The sequence below is a fragment of the Lactuca virosa genome, chromosome 9, assembly GCF_052849685.1.
Source record: "Lactuca virosa cultivar CGN04683 chromosome 9, Lactuca_virosa_CGN04683_v6, whole genome shotgun sequence".
Lineage (NCBI taxonomy): Eukaryota > Viridiplantae > Streptophyta > Magnoliopsida > Asterales > Asteraceae > Lactuca > Lactuca virosa.
In genome coordinates this window covers 20,567,720-20,581,561 of record NC_136434.1, presented here as the reverse complement: position 1 = coordinate 20,581,561, position 13,842 = coordinate 20,567,720, and positions in this window count along the sequence as shown.

Here is a 13,842-nt window from a genome sequence, read left to right as displayed (position 1 = left end):
TTAGGCCACCTACTCGACGAGTCCTTACGTATCCCGAAAAATTGACCCGCGACATGACTTGCCGAGTCGGTACCCTTACTCTACGTGTCGTTATTATTTACTGAAAAAAACAATTTTACAATTCGGTAAAATTAGGGTTTTAACCCTAATTGAAACATCACTTTCATTCTACACAATAGCCGACACCACCCGCCGTGCCAAACTCTCTCAAGCTTTCATCTTCATTCTTCTCTTGATTTCTCCAAAATCTTCACACAAGGTAACAATTTTCACTCCTAATTCTGTTAAAGGTTCAATCTTTAGATGATATATGGTCTTAATTTCTGGAAAAAAAAAACCGTTTTTGAAAATACATGATTTCTAGGGTTCTTAAATTTGACATGTTTTGTTAGTTTTTGTTCGCAATGGTTATGAATTAGTGTTTAGGATACCTTCGTGGACAAACCCCTGAGATAAATTTAGAGTTTACATGACTCAATACAGTTCGAATCACAGCAGGACCCGATGTGTTCATCAGACTCGCCGTGTCTGTCATTGACACGACGAGTCCAGTCGTGTTTGTCAGGATTTATGTTTTGATGTTTTCTGTATTTCGTGGTTTGCTTGTGTTGTTTGTGTTATTTTGCAGGAACATGTCTTTCAAAAGGGGTCAAAGCTCCCGTGGGAACCAAGAATCCCATCCTTGGTTAAACTTCCCACGGATCAATTCCGAATCTACAATGAGGAAGTGGAGGAAGAGGTTGGAAGAGCTGAAAAAGAAGGAAATCAATGTCCCAAATGCAATTTATTGGGAGTGGCTTGGACGAGTGCGTTATGAGGAAGAATTAGCCCCTTATTTGGTCAAGACATTCACGCATAATGGGGTGTCAATAACCTGTGACGGATGGAACCGGTTATTCAGAATTCAAGAGCCGGTGTACCAGGAATTGTGCTGGGAATTTTTCTCCACCTCTTTTCGTGGAGGAAATGATTATTATAGTCCGGGAAACATTGCATTTTGTCTCAGTGGGGAATACCGCCATTGTAGTATGGTGGAGCTGGCTTGGAGGTTGGGAATTTATGACCAACAATTGGTCAGCACTGGTGCATTTGGTACTTTTCTTGAACATTATCATCAAGCTTTTCCGGATGGTGTCAAGGGTCCTATTTGGTGGAGCACTATTGCTAACAAGGTTTATATCCCCAAGTCTGCTCAAGAGGGGAGTATCTGATCACCCACCCACCGACTAATTCATCGCCTCATCTCAAGCACGATCAACATGCGGAAAGACGACGACAAGGTTCCTAACCTTGATGTGTTTTATTTATGGAGTATTATTACTCCAAATACTTTTTGCAGTCTCCCATATTGCATGGCATCCTATTTATCCGAGGGAGCAGTCAAGGACATGAAGACTTCCAAAATCAATGGCGGGATGTTTGTGAGCCTCCTAGCAAGGTCGTATGGGTTGATGAACGCAGGGGCGTAGGATATGTTGACAGTGGTTCCGACCCCTCCTTTTAATCCCATTCTTTTTAGAAGAGCAAGAATTATTGAAGATTATGGAGGGGGCCACTATGCTATTCCTCATGATGATCTGGTGATAGCACTCGAGGAGCCGGGTAGGCGAGTGAGAAGACGCCAAAGAGAAGACCATGATGAACCACCGGTAATCTCGGTTGATGATGAAGTACCAATGGATTGGTACAATGTTGAGATGCGTCGGTTACAAAATGATTTGGCTAGGGGGATCAATTTTAGTAACCAATCACACATCCAATTGTTTAATCACTTCCAACCTACGCATATTGATGGAGGAAATTATTCGTATATTCACACATGGGAGGAGCGGATAGAGGCGAGAAGAAGTGGAGCAAGTGGAAGCGGAGCGCGGGATGATGATGGAGATGATGAGGAGGAGGAAGAAGAAGATTGAATAATCCTTTTTATTTTTATTTGGTTGTGTTGAAAAAAATTTATTAGTTTGTTTTTGTTCGATTTTGTTTGGACAAGTAGTTTAGGATTTGCTTTTGGTGTGTTTTCTTTTATTACCTGGTTTGTTTTACTCTTTTCAGAACTTGGATAAAGGGTTTTCACACAAAGGGTCTCGAGAGTGATAGAAGTATCGAGTCTAGGCGAGAGAGAATGGAGTCCGTGTTTAGAGTCCGGTCAAGAAAAGAGTTGGAAATTGTCTACATACTGAAGGAAAAAAATGGGAGAGTCTCAAGTGATCAGTTTCCAAACACATCAGAATCAACTTTGGAGCAGAATATAAAATTTTCCACCCAGCGATGGACTCGCCGAGTGCACTTACTGACTCGACGAGTCTCAGTGTAATTTCACGGATACTGCCTTTTCGCGCTACAACTCGGCGAGTCATATACCGCACTCAACGAGTTGATACGTATTTCACCTCTCAAGATTATGATTTGATGATTATTTCACACGACATTTGGCTACACTTATAAAGATCAATTCCTGGAGATTTCCGAGGGTCTTTCCTGTTTTTAGAACTATGAACCACACGAGATATGACGCCCAAGGCATGGATGAGTTGTTCCCATGCCAAAGTCAGCTGAAGATGGAGCTCAAAAGAAGAAATATCAACCTCGCCACTACTATCCCAGGGGAGTTTGTTCCAATTCCCTCTTTGCTTTTGTGTTTTTTCTTTATCATGCATAACATGTAATGGGGACATTGCATGAGTTAAGTGTGGGGTAGGGGGTTGGTTACATTAGAATCTTAATTTGGGCTTAATTTTAAAAAAAAATTGCAATAAAATTGCTAGGATTAATTCAGAAAATTATGGTAAAAGCAATTAGGATTCATGCTAGTATTATGTTTTATGATTCTATGAGGACCCAAATGTTTAGTTGAGCCGATATATGTTATAATGCATTTGTGGCCTCCCTTATTCTAGTGAAATCATGGGACAAAAACACAACCTCGCTTAGTTTGAGAGTCACAATATGTTTAGCATCGTGTACCAGAAATCTATCCAGGAAGGTTTGTATCTTAACCAATAAGGGTTGAAGTTAAGCACCCCTGCTTAAGCATGTAGGATTTGAGTGAAGAAAAAAAAAGTGAGATATACATGTAAAAAAAAGAGAGAGAAATTACCAAAAAGTTGAAGAATTTTTGGAGCTATCAAGTTTAAAGTTTGAAGATCAAAAATCAAAAATTCTGAAGAAATTCAAAAGTTGAAGATACCAAAAATCACACAAAAAGGTGATGAATTCAAAGTACAAATTGAAGATCAAATATCAAAGAAAGTGAAGAATTCAAGAGCTCCATTATGGTATCTAAAAGTTGTAATTCTCTAGACTATGTATGCTTGGATAGCTTTACAAAAATACCTTGAGGTTAAGAAAGTTTTCTAAGGATTGATTCGGAGGGATGCATAAAATGAGCGTTGTTCAAAAGAAGTGAGCAAGTGTTTATGAGGATTGTGAGTATTTAGAGTATAGGGGGTTCCTTAGGAAAAATTTTAGACACAAATGCATGCATTGAGGTCTTGGCATAATGGCTGGGTTTGATTAGGATTGTTTTATGTGATGTTAGTATGTTTAAAATTCAGTTTTGCTTGGGGGCAAGCAAAAGTCAAGTGTGGGGTAATTTGATATATGCATATTTAGTCATATATTTTGTATAGAATATTAATATTTTTTGGCTAATTTATTGCAACTATGGAACAAAAGATGCTTAATTACGTTTAAATTATATTTTCAGTTCAAAAAAAGTGCTCGGAAGCAAAAGGAAGCAGGAGAAGCTATCGGGAGCTTGGGAATCAAAGAAAGAAGAAAAGAGCCAAAAAGCAAGAAGGACTCGGCGAGTTGACCCTTGACTCGACGAGTTCGCACGAACATTCTCGAAGCAGAAGAGTCCTTGCCTTACCGTACACGGGGATTTAATGAGAGACTCGACGAGTCAATCCCTGGACTCGACGAGTCGCTTCTAATCTATAAAAATGGGCTTTCAGATCGATACCCGGTTTTTCTAAGAAAACCCTTGGAGGATACTTTTCGATTGAAGGACTACTGGAGCATAGGAAGTCAAGGAATCAAGTCTACATTCAATCTTAAGGAGGATTAAGGCAAAAATCAAGTTTACTCTTACCCAATCTCTTGTCTAAACCATGTTTTTATTAGTAGATTTCGTTTGTGACTTTGATTTTTCTGTAATCATCAGCTAAGACTATTTTCTTCTGTTTAGGAAAGACAAATTTTGTGATTATGTGTTGATTTTATGATTTGGATTATTCTTATCTGGTGATTTGTTTTGCTAAGCTTGTTAAAGACATTTATGTGTTAATTATGACTATTTTCTGTTAATTAACTTGTAATTAAGTTGCATGACCATCTCTTAATTGCTAATCTCATATGATTTATGTGAAAACATTCTTATATGCCTATGAATAGCGAACGTGAAACTAGGGTTAATAGAGAATAGGAAAATTAATGTGTGAGCTTGTGTGACGAACCATCAGCAAGAGGTTAATTGAAGGACCAATTTAGTTAACCACTACAAGTCTTACTTAATCCGAATAAATAAACTAGGAAATTCATTAATTTAGACAACTGGCCACTGCTTAGATTAATTTGTTTTCTAAGGACTAGTAATAGCGAACGTAAACCTAATCACCTTAATCGGTAGCCAAAGAAGAATTAATCCATTGCACTTTTCATAAAATTAACCATAGGATCAAATGAGTCAAACCTAAACAGAAGTCTCCTTTAATATTGAATTCAGTTGATTTTTACTCTCTAGCTGTTATTTGTTTTGTTTGAGTTTTAGTTAGATATTTAAGTTTTCTAGTCTTGCAAAACTAGAGAAAACCCCTTCTTTTATTATTTGTTTTTTTAGATAGTACTAGTAGTTAATTTAAAATTTACCGTTCCCTGAGTTCGATACCCTGCTTACTAAAAACTATACCACCACTGCCTATTGTGTGTCAAATTACATTAGAAAAGTAGGATTAAAACTAGTTCGTTTCACACACATCAAGTACGTTCAGCGTACACAACGTACGCCCATCGTACTTCCCTTTTGTCCAAAATCACCAAAATGCCACTATTGGCCATTTTTCACTCTTTCTTGTACTCAAGGACTAAAATGCATTATTTATTCATACATAAAGTTAAAATTGAAAATACCTCGACACCGGGATGTTACAATTCTCCCTACTTGAACTAGACTTCGTCCTTGAAGTCTAGTTCAGCAAATAACTCAAGATAATACTCTCGCATCTCAAACTCGGATTCCCATGTCCATTCGGAACCCTTTCGGTGCGGCCACTGAACCTTGACCACATATACCACCTTGTTGCGCAAGACCTTCGTCTTCCGATATAAAACTGCTACTGGTCTCTCAATGTAATTCAGACGATCATCAACCTGAACATCATTCAAAGGAGTAACCATATAATCATCAGCGACACACTTCTGCATCTGTGAAACATGGAAGGTGTTGTGGATCTGACTGAGCTCCTTAGGCAGATCCAACCGATAAGCTACCCTTCCAACCCTAGCAATCACCCGAAATGGCCTGATATACCGGGGCCCTAATTTTCCCCTCTTCGAGAAGCGTATTACATCCTTACAGGGTGATACCTTCAGCAAAACCATCTCATTGACCTGAAACTCCAACTCAGATCGACGCTTGTCGGCATAACTCTTTTGCGGACTCTAAGTTGTCTGCAATATCTGCCTAGTTCGATGGATGAGATCTGACGTCTGAAGGACTACCTCAATCCTTCCCAATACTATGTGACCAATCTCTCCCCAATAAACTGGGGTACGACACTTCCTCCCATAAAGAAGCTCGAAAGGTGGCGCACCGATATTGGATGATAGTTGTTGTTGTAAGAAAACTCAGCTAAGGGAAGGTAGCAGTCCCAACTCCCACCGAACTCTGTGACACAGGCTTGCAGCATATCCTCAAGTGTTTGAATGGTCTACTCATTCTGACTATCATTCTGTGGATGATAGGCAGTGCTAAGATGCAACCTCATACCCAGTTCCGCATGGAACTTCTACCAAAAACGAGATGTGAACTAAACATCTCGATCTGAGACAATGAAGCCCGGAAGCAACAATATCACACACATACAGATCGGTTGAAGAACTCTCTCGAATGACCAGAAAGTGGGCGCTCTTGGTCAGCCAGTCTACAATAACCCAAATCGCGTCGAAGCCCTTGGCCGTTCGAGGCAACATAGGAACCTCCAATGGTTGCATCTTGCCATGCGGCCTCTGATGCTCGGCCTTGACCATCTGATAGGTTCAGCACCTCTCGACATACCAAGCTATCTCCCTCTTCATACACGGCCACCAATAACTAAGTCTCAAATCCTGATACATCTTGGTGGCTCCGGGGTGTATCGAAAACCTAGACTTGTGTGCCTCCTCCAGCACAGTCTGCCTGACCCCACCAAAGTCTGGCACCCAGACCCGTCCATACCAGGCCAATAATCCCCGAATGTTAATGGTGAACCTGACAACCTCACCCCTGAGTCTCTCCTGTTTCCAATTCTCCTTCTGGACTCCCTCGGTATGAGCCTCCCTAATCAGATCAAGAAGCAGAGAATCAACCGATATTCTCATACACGGACTCTCGATAGAGGAACTAGCCGCCTTGTGGCTCAAAGCATCAACGACCACATTCGCTTTCACAGGGTGATACAGGATCTCGCAGTCATAATCCTTGACCATGTCAAGCCACATACGCTGACTCATATTCAGATTTGGCTGATCCATGAGATATCTTAAACTCTTGTGATCCGTGTACATGGTACACCAGACCCTATAAAAATAGTGTCGCCAAATCTTGAGAGCAAACACCACTGCTCCCAACTCCATATCATGAGTCGGATAGCGAACCTCATGCAGATTCAGCTACCCAAACGCATAAACGATAACCCTCCCACGCTGCATAAGTACCGCTCCTAGACCGGAGATGGATACATCACAAAGTTCTCAACACCCTCGGGGAGGGTCAACACTGGTGTCATGCACAACTTCTGTCTCAGCATCTCAAATGCATCATGCTGCTCAGAAGTCACAAAATGTTGAGCCGATCCAGTTGCAAGACACTAGATGATATGATTGCGAGATCTAGAGAGTGGGAGATTGATCTAGAGATGGAGAGGAAGAGGAAGTCGGATCAGGCTCAAGGTTCAGGGGGTTCGGGAAAGAGGCCCAAGGTATTTGATTTGAGATCGAGAGGCCAGCAGGGCCGGAGTCGTTGTGGCAAGTGCGGCGAGAAGCATGATGGGGCTTGCAGAGTGGGTGGTTATGGTTGCTTCAAGTGCGGTCGGACGGGTCATATTAGCAGGTATTGCATGGCTACTACTACCACCACCACTCCGGTGTTAGATCTCATTTGCTTCCATTTCAATCAGAGGGGCCACAGGTTGTAGTGTAACTCCACAAGTGTACCATAGCACTGAGTAGACACAAACTGGCAGATGTCCATCTTGAGCATGCTCAAGTACCAGGTCATCTGAGCTTGCTCAGAAGCAGCAAACTCAGGGCAAAACAGAGCTCTCTCAGTAAACATCTTGGTGATCTCAGTCACTGATACCCTCCATTTCCTTTGGTCCAGATACTCCTGGGCTAATCTCTCTCTCTCTCTCTCTCTCTCTCTCTCTCTCAACCAAAGGGACGTATCTCGAGCGGAACATATCAGAAAACTTCTCCCATGACACAGCAGCTCTCTGCTCTAGAGTGTATGAATCAGTAACCAGTCTCCACCAATCCTTCGCTCCAGACCGAAGAAGGTTCAGAGCGCACTTGACCTTCTGGTGTAATGTAACAAAAATAAGACCCAAAAATTTCATTTTTAACTTAATGAAACGGTAATCCAAACCATTGTCATACAACCAAGGTAGACCAAAGTATATCACTATATCACAAAATATCAGAGTAATTCACAAAATTCGGAATAAAGTGGTGTGTGCTCTGCAATCATCCCAGACTTTTCCCTTTTGAAACAGAAGTACCTGAAACATAACCTGAAAACCATAAGCACAAAGCTTCGTAAGTTCCCCAAAATACCACATATCAACACATAATGGGCCCCGCCCCGATATACAGATATGAAAAATCAACGGGCCCCGCCCAATTAGTGTAACGGGCCTCGCCCTAACTCGCTTAACGGGCCCCGCCCACTGAGTATGACGGGCCTCATCCTAACTCGCATAACGGGCCCCACCCAACATACAAACATGCAACAATAACAAGTAATAGCATAAAGAATAACCTTTGGGCCCCGCCCACTAAGCATACGAATACATACACATGAAAGAGTCATGCATACACCTAGCACCCTAACATAATAAATCTTGGGTCGACATTGGTGCCTTCGACCCGCTAAACATGGTGAGGAAGACTCACCTCAGACTGCTGAATCTCCCAGATAAGTCTTTGGATGTTGGTCCGAAAATCCATGTGCTATCATAACTAAGAGTATGAACTAGGGTAAAAGACCATTTCGCCCTTTACCTAAGTTGGCCTAAGGCCAAGTCCCAAACCAAATGTAACACCCGTAATCCAGAAGACTAATTAAGGAAAGAAAAACTCCAATTAAGGAGCCAACTCGTTGAGTTCAACGATGAAAACTCGACGTGTTGGAATGATGGACCGCGCGTTTTGGAAGACCAACTCGACGAGTTGGGGAGGACCAACTCGACGAGTTGGACTGGGTTTGGGAAACCCTAAAAACGGGACATTGCACCCTTTTTAAACACTTTAACCTCCATAGACTGGCCTCATTTACAGCCTCCGTCGTCCCAAACCCTAGCCACGAAACCCTAATACACTTTTGAGAGTTTTGAGCCATTCTTGGTGCATTCTTTGATGTTTTGAAGAAGAAGATACTTGAAGAAGGAGCAAGGAAGTGTTGGAGAAGATTAGATCCAGAAGTTTAGCTTCATTTCTGGTTTATCAAAGGTATAAAGCTCCTACCTTGTCTATTATATGCTTAGATCTAGTTTTAGGGCATTTTCTCCATATTTTGGTCCAAGAATGTTAGCTTTTGGGACTTGGACATCCCAAGTAAATACCCTTTCAGATCTAGGGACTTTGAAGGGCCTTCATGGCATGAAGGTGCAAACTTTATGGCCATTGAAGCCCCATGCAAGCTTTAGCATTCCATTTTGGCCTTTTAAGCTCCAAAAGGCCATGCATGGAGAGAAAGTCAGAGACTTTACGTATTCATCTAGTCTCTAAGGTCCAGATCTCTGTTTGTACACCCTATCTTGTGGTATTAATGACTTTTGGATCAAGATCTAGGTCTTAAAGAGTTAGGGTTTGAGCTAAATCCATTAAGGAAGGGTATTAACGGGTAAAGTTTGAAACTTTACCCTTAAAAGGACATTTTCAGTATGAATATGAAGTATGGAGCTTAGATCTGAAGGATAGAAGCTTAATCCATTAAGAAGGGCTTAACAGACTGAAGAACTCGGCGAGTTCATGAGAAAACTCGACAAGTTGTTCTTGAAATGTCCCGATTCTGAAAAGGAAAAAGTCGACGAGTTGTGGGAGAACTCGACGAGTTGATGTGAAAAGTCACAATTTTGAGATTCATGAGAACTCGGCGAGTTGAAGAGCAAACTCGACGAGTTAAGTCAACTCAGAGCGTTGACTTCGACTTTGACTTAGACCATTTGGACTAGAGAATCATTACTGGGCCCTAGGTTGAGGCCCATGCGAAGGGATGGGGCCCAATTGGAAATTGGGCCATATATTGGGCTTTTATGGATATTATGGTTTTGGACTTTATTGATTTTGGGCTTGGGCCTTAATTATGGGTCTTGTTGGGTCAAGGTTTATGGATCATTATTTGGAACCCAATTGCTAATTGGGTGATGTTTTGGTATTGATAGCCCAGGGAGTTGCCAGGACAGTAGCTAAGGATTTCCTGCAATGGACTTCAGCAGTGTGAGGTGAGTTACCTTCTAGTAGAAGTGGGTCTAAGGCACTAATGTCGGCCCACTAGTAGGTGATTATATTAGAGATGATTGTCTTTGTGATAATTGTCTGGTATGCCACTATTTGTTATACTTTATGTGCTAGTATGCTATGATATTATGTGATAGTGGTAGGAGGGGTGGGATAGACCCCTTACCGGTCGAAAGGACTGAAGGGATAGGCTAGCACCCATATATGCTAGGCAGTAGGTAACTTATGTGTTTATGTACTGGAATGATATATGGTAGTAATAGGGGTGAAATAGTCCCTGTTACCGGTTGAAAGGACCGAATGGGTAGGCCAGCACCTAGATATACTAGGCAGTATGTGATTATGCGTTTATAGGCTAGGATGATATGTGGTAGTGGTAGGTGTGAAATAGTCCCCGTAACCGATTGAAAGAGACCGAAGGTGTAGGCCATCACCAGGATATGCTAGGCGGTTACCGTTTGAAAGAGACCGAAGGGGTAGACCATCACCCAGATATGCTAGGCGGTCACCGGTTGAAAGAGACCGAATGGGTAGGCCAGCACCTAGATATGCTAGGCAGTTACCGGTTGAAAGAAACCGAAGGGGTAGGTTGGGCACCTAGATATGCCTGACAGTATGTTATTTGTATGGTATGTGGTATGATGGGGGAAATCACTAAGCTTCGTGCTTACGGTTTTTAGTTTTGGTTTCAGGTACTTATTCTTCAAAAAGGTAAGGAGTCGGCATGGTCGCAGCGCATCACACTATGATTTCCTCATTATGAGATCTTTGGGAGTTGTACTCTGATAATACTTTTCTATGACATGTTTTAGTTATTTGAAATTCTGGCTTTTGATTATGAAATGAGTTAACACTATGGATGTTTCAGACTATTGGTCTTGTACTTACTTGATTAAAAATGAAATTTTTGGCTATGAATTTTGGGATGTTACAAGTTGGTATCAGAGCCCTGGTTTGAGGGATTCGGACACACATTTGGGGGTGTCTGGACTCAAATCGAGGGTTTGAAAGATTTTTACAAACAAGGAGTGTGATGCGTGCAATCAGCTGATCTGAAGTAAGTTTTCCTCAAGATACCCATATATGTTATGTTATGTTATGTTATGTTATGTTATGTTATGTTATGTTATGTTATGTTATGTTATGTTATGTTATGTTATGTTATGTTATGTTATGTTATGTTATGAATTGAGAATATGTGAACTCCATGCTAGATTAGGGCTAAGGATCTAGGAATGATGCCTTATATGCCTATTATATGTGCTTGTAGACCTGCATGCTAGTACTGATCAGTTAGTGATAGGATAGCCTGTTTAGGTCATGCCTGATTGTATGAGCCTTAGAATCTCATGCCAGTATAGATTCCTGATAAGATGATAGAATGGTTTGATTGGATCATGTTGGTTAGAATTTCCATTGTTTGAATGCCACTTGCTTTGTGATTTGTGGGACTCTTAGCAATGTGAACTAGCTATTAAGTGAATATGCTAAGTCACATGTGGCACAGGCTGGATAATCTTAGAGTAATGGGCTTGGCCCTATTACGCAGATCTTGTCTGAGTGCAACCGTTATAGGATTGAGTCTTTTACTCAAAGGATTATCTGATCTTTGTTGAATGTGACTATATTCATGAGGTAGCTAGTTGACATTACTGGGAATCTTGCAGCAGCTGAGGACTGGGTGGGTTCGGGAACCTAGGAAAGCCTAGGATATGCTTCAGTGGGTTAGTAGTGAGGTTTAGTGAGACTTGGGCATCATTTGAGGAAGTGACTTAGAGGATTTTGGAGGATTGCTAAGGAAAGTGGATAGGTGTGGAAGGTAGTATTAGGCCTGTACTACTGAAAGCACAGGATCCATACTCGAATCGGCGAGAGTCCTGGAGAGTCTGAGAAGCTTCGGGGAGGAGAATCCTTGAGTATGTCTTGATTAGTGGTTTATGATTTTTCAGTTTGGAGATGAGCACTCTGGGAGATGGTTCTGGTTCAATATTAGGTCTCGGCTCAGGTGGTGAGCCAGTCGAGGGAAGGACTGCCAAGATTTTGAGTTCGCGTTGGATTGAGGATATGGAAGGTGTTTTCTGCACTAGTCCCTACCCCATAGGAGCCAAGGTTCGGTTCACCTTGGATCTCCTGTATCGGGCGGCAAGGTGTTGTTGGGAATTGATTGGGCGATCTATTACGCTTTCTGAGTTGGAGACTATGTCTTGGAAAGAGTTTGCGACCCGGTTTAGAGCAGAGGATGTTCCAGCTGTTGCAGTTCAGTCAGTGGCAAGTGAGTTGGTGAGTATGATAGGGTGTCAGACCCTAAAGGATATGACTTCCAGAGTCCGAGGATGAGAGATCGATTTGGAACACATTAGGAAGAAAGGGTCATGTCAGGTGCGTATAGTAGAGGGTCCTGGGAAGAGACCCAAGACTTATGATCATCGGGTGAAAGGCCAATAAGGTCGGAGTCAGTGCAGTACATGCGGGAAAGTGCGCAAGGGAGTTTTTTGCTCCAAGGGTTTAGGCTGCTACAAGTGTGGCATGGTTGATCCCGTCAGCAGGGGTTGTCCTTAGGGGGCAAGTCTGTTGTGTTTTCTCTGTGATCGGGTGGGCCACAAGAAGGCCAATTGTCCAACGACAAGGGGAGGATCAGTGAGCGCTTCTGCCCCAGATACTTTGAGGATCACCGATGAATGAGAGAGTAGAGTCGGAGCTCCAACAAAGAGGAGTCATACTTTGCAGTGACATGCAGGAGAAGATCAGGATTTCAGCAGGCGAAGTTGTGGGTATGTACCTTTTGCTCTTTTCGGTTCTATCTGTATTTTGTGGTTGTTTTCTTGCCTCAGATTTGAGTAAGTGTATCTATGGGGTCAGCTCTCTACTTATGTTTGGATTATATTTTCAAGAAATGTCATTTACCAATTGCATACCGTGAATTACTAAGTAGTTAGTGTAAGGTCGTTTCCCTTTGGCTAGATCAAGGTGTTTAGTGCTCTCTCGGCTCGTAGTAGAAATCGGTCAGGGGTATTATGTGGAAGGCCTATGGTTAGCTTCATCAAGCTAGTCCACCCGTATCGATGGGATGTAGTGGTTTCATCATCTGTTCTGGTATGATTGGCGGTGGCCTATGGGAGAACTTCTGGGTTCTAGAACTACCGTCGCTAGGAGAGGAGTGGTAGCAGAAGGATACGGGTGTAGTCGCATGGGTTGTTTGACTATTGGATGTTCCAAGGAAATTGTATTTTCGCATGGGTCATGTTGATTAGAGTTCAGTGGTTCTGCGAGGATTCATCAGCCAGAGTAAAGGTTAAGGTTTCTAGTAACGAACATGGGAACTCAAGGAATTGGTATAATATCATGGAAGGGGGATTGAGGCATCGGACTGGACCAGATTTGAAGAGTACTCTTCAAGATTTCAGAGGATGGGCGATATTAGGGTCTAACTGGAAATCGATCGTTAGCACTGGTAAGCGCTGGTTGTCAACAATTGGATTTCAAAAGGTAAGAAGGATTAGGAATCCTTCAATTCTCACGTGACGTAAAGACTTAGTAGAATCTAAGTGGAGTAGAATCGATCAGGTATTCAGGAGCAGAAATAGGTGTGAAACTAGGATGAGTTTCGCATCCATGATAGGGAGAAAGACGGTCGAGTGGCCATGCAGGTTGAGGATTGTGAGAGTTGGGAGTTCGGAAAACATTCCAACATTTGGTCCACGCTTTCCCTTGGCATCGAATAGCAGGCCTTGGGAAATAGGTTAGGGGTCCAGTTAGGACTCGAGTTCAGTTGAGTGTTAGGTCGAGTGCATGTTCGACTAGGATGGTTATAGATGGATTGGTGGTAGAACCAAGGTTGGCAGATAGTGCTAGAGTGTTGTAAGTCTACGGGTGTAGCCATAGCATTCACGAGGTTGGCAGATA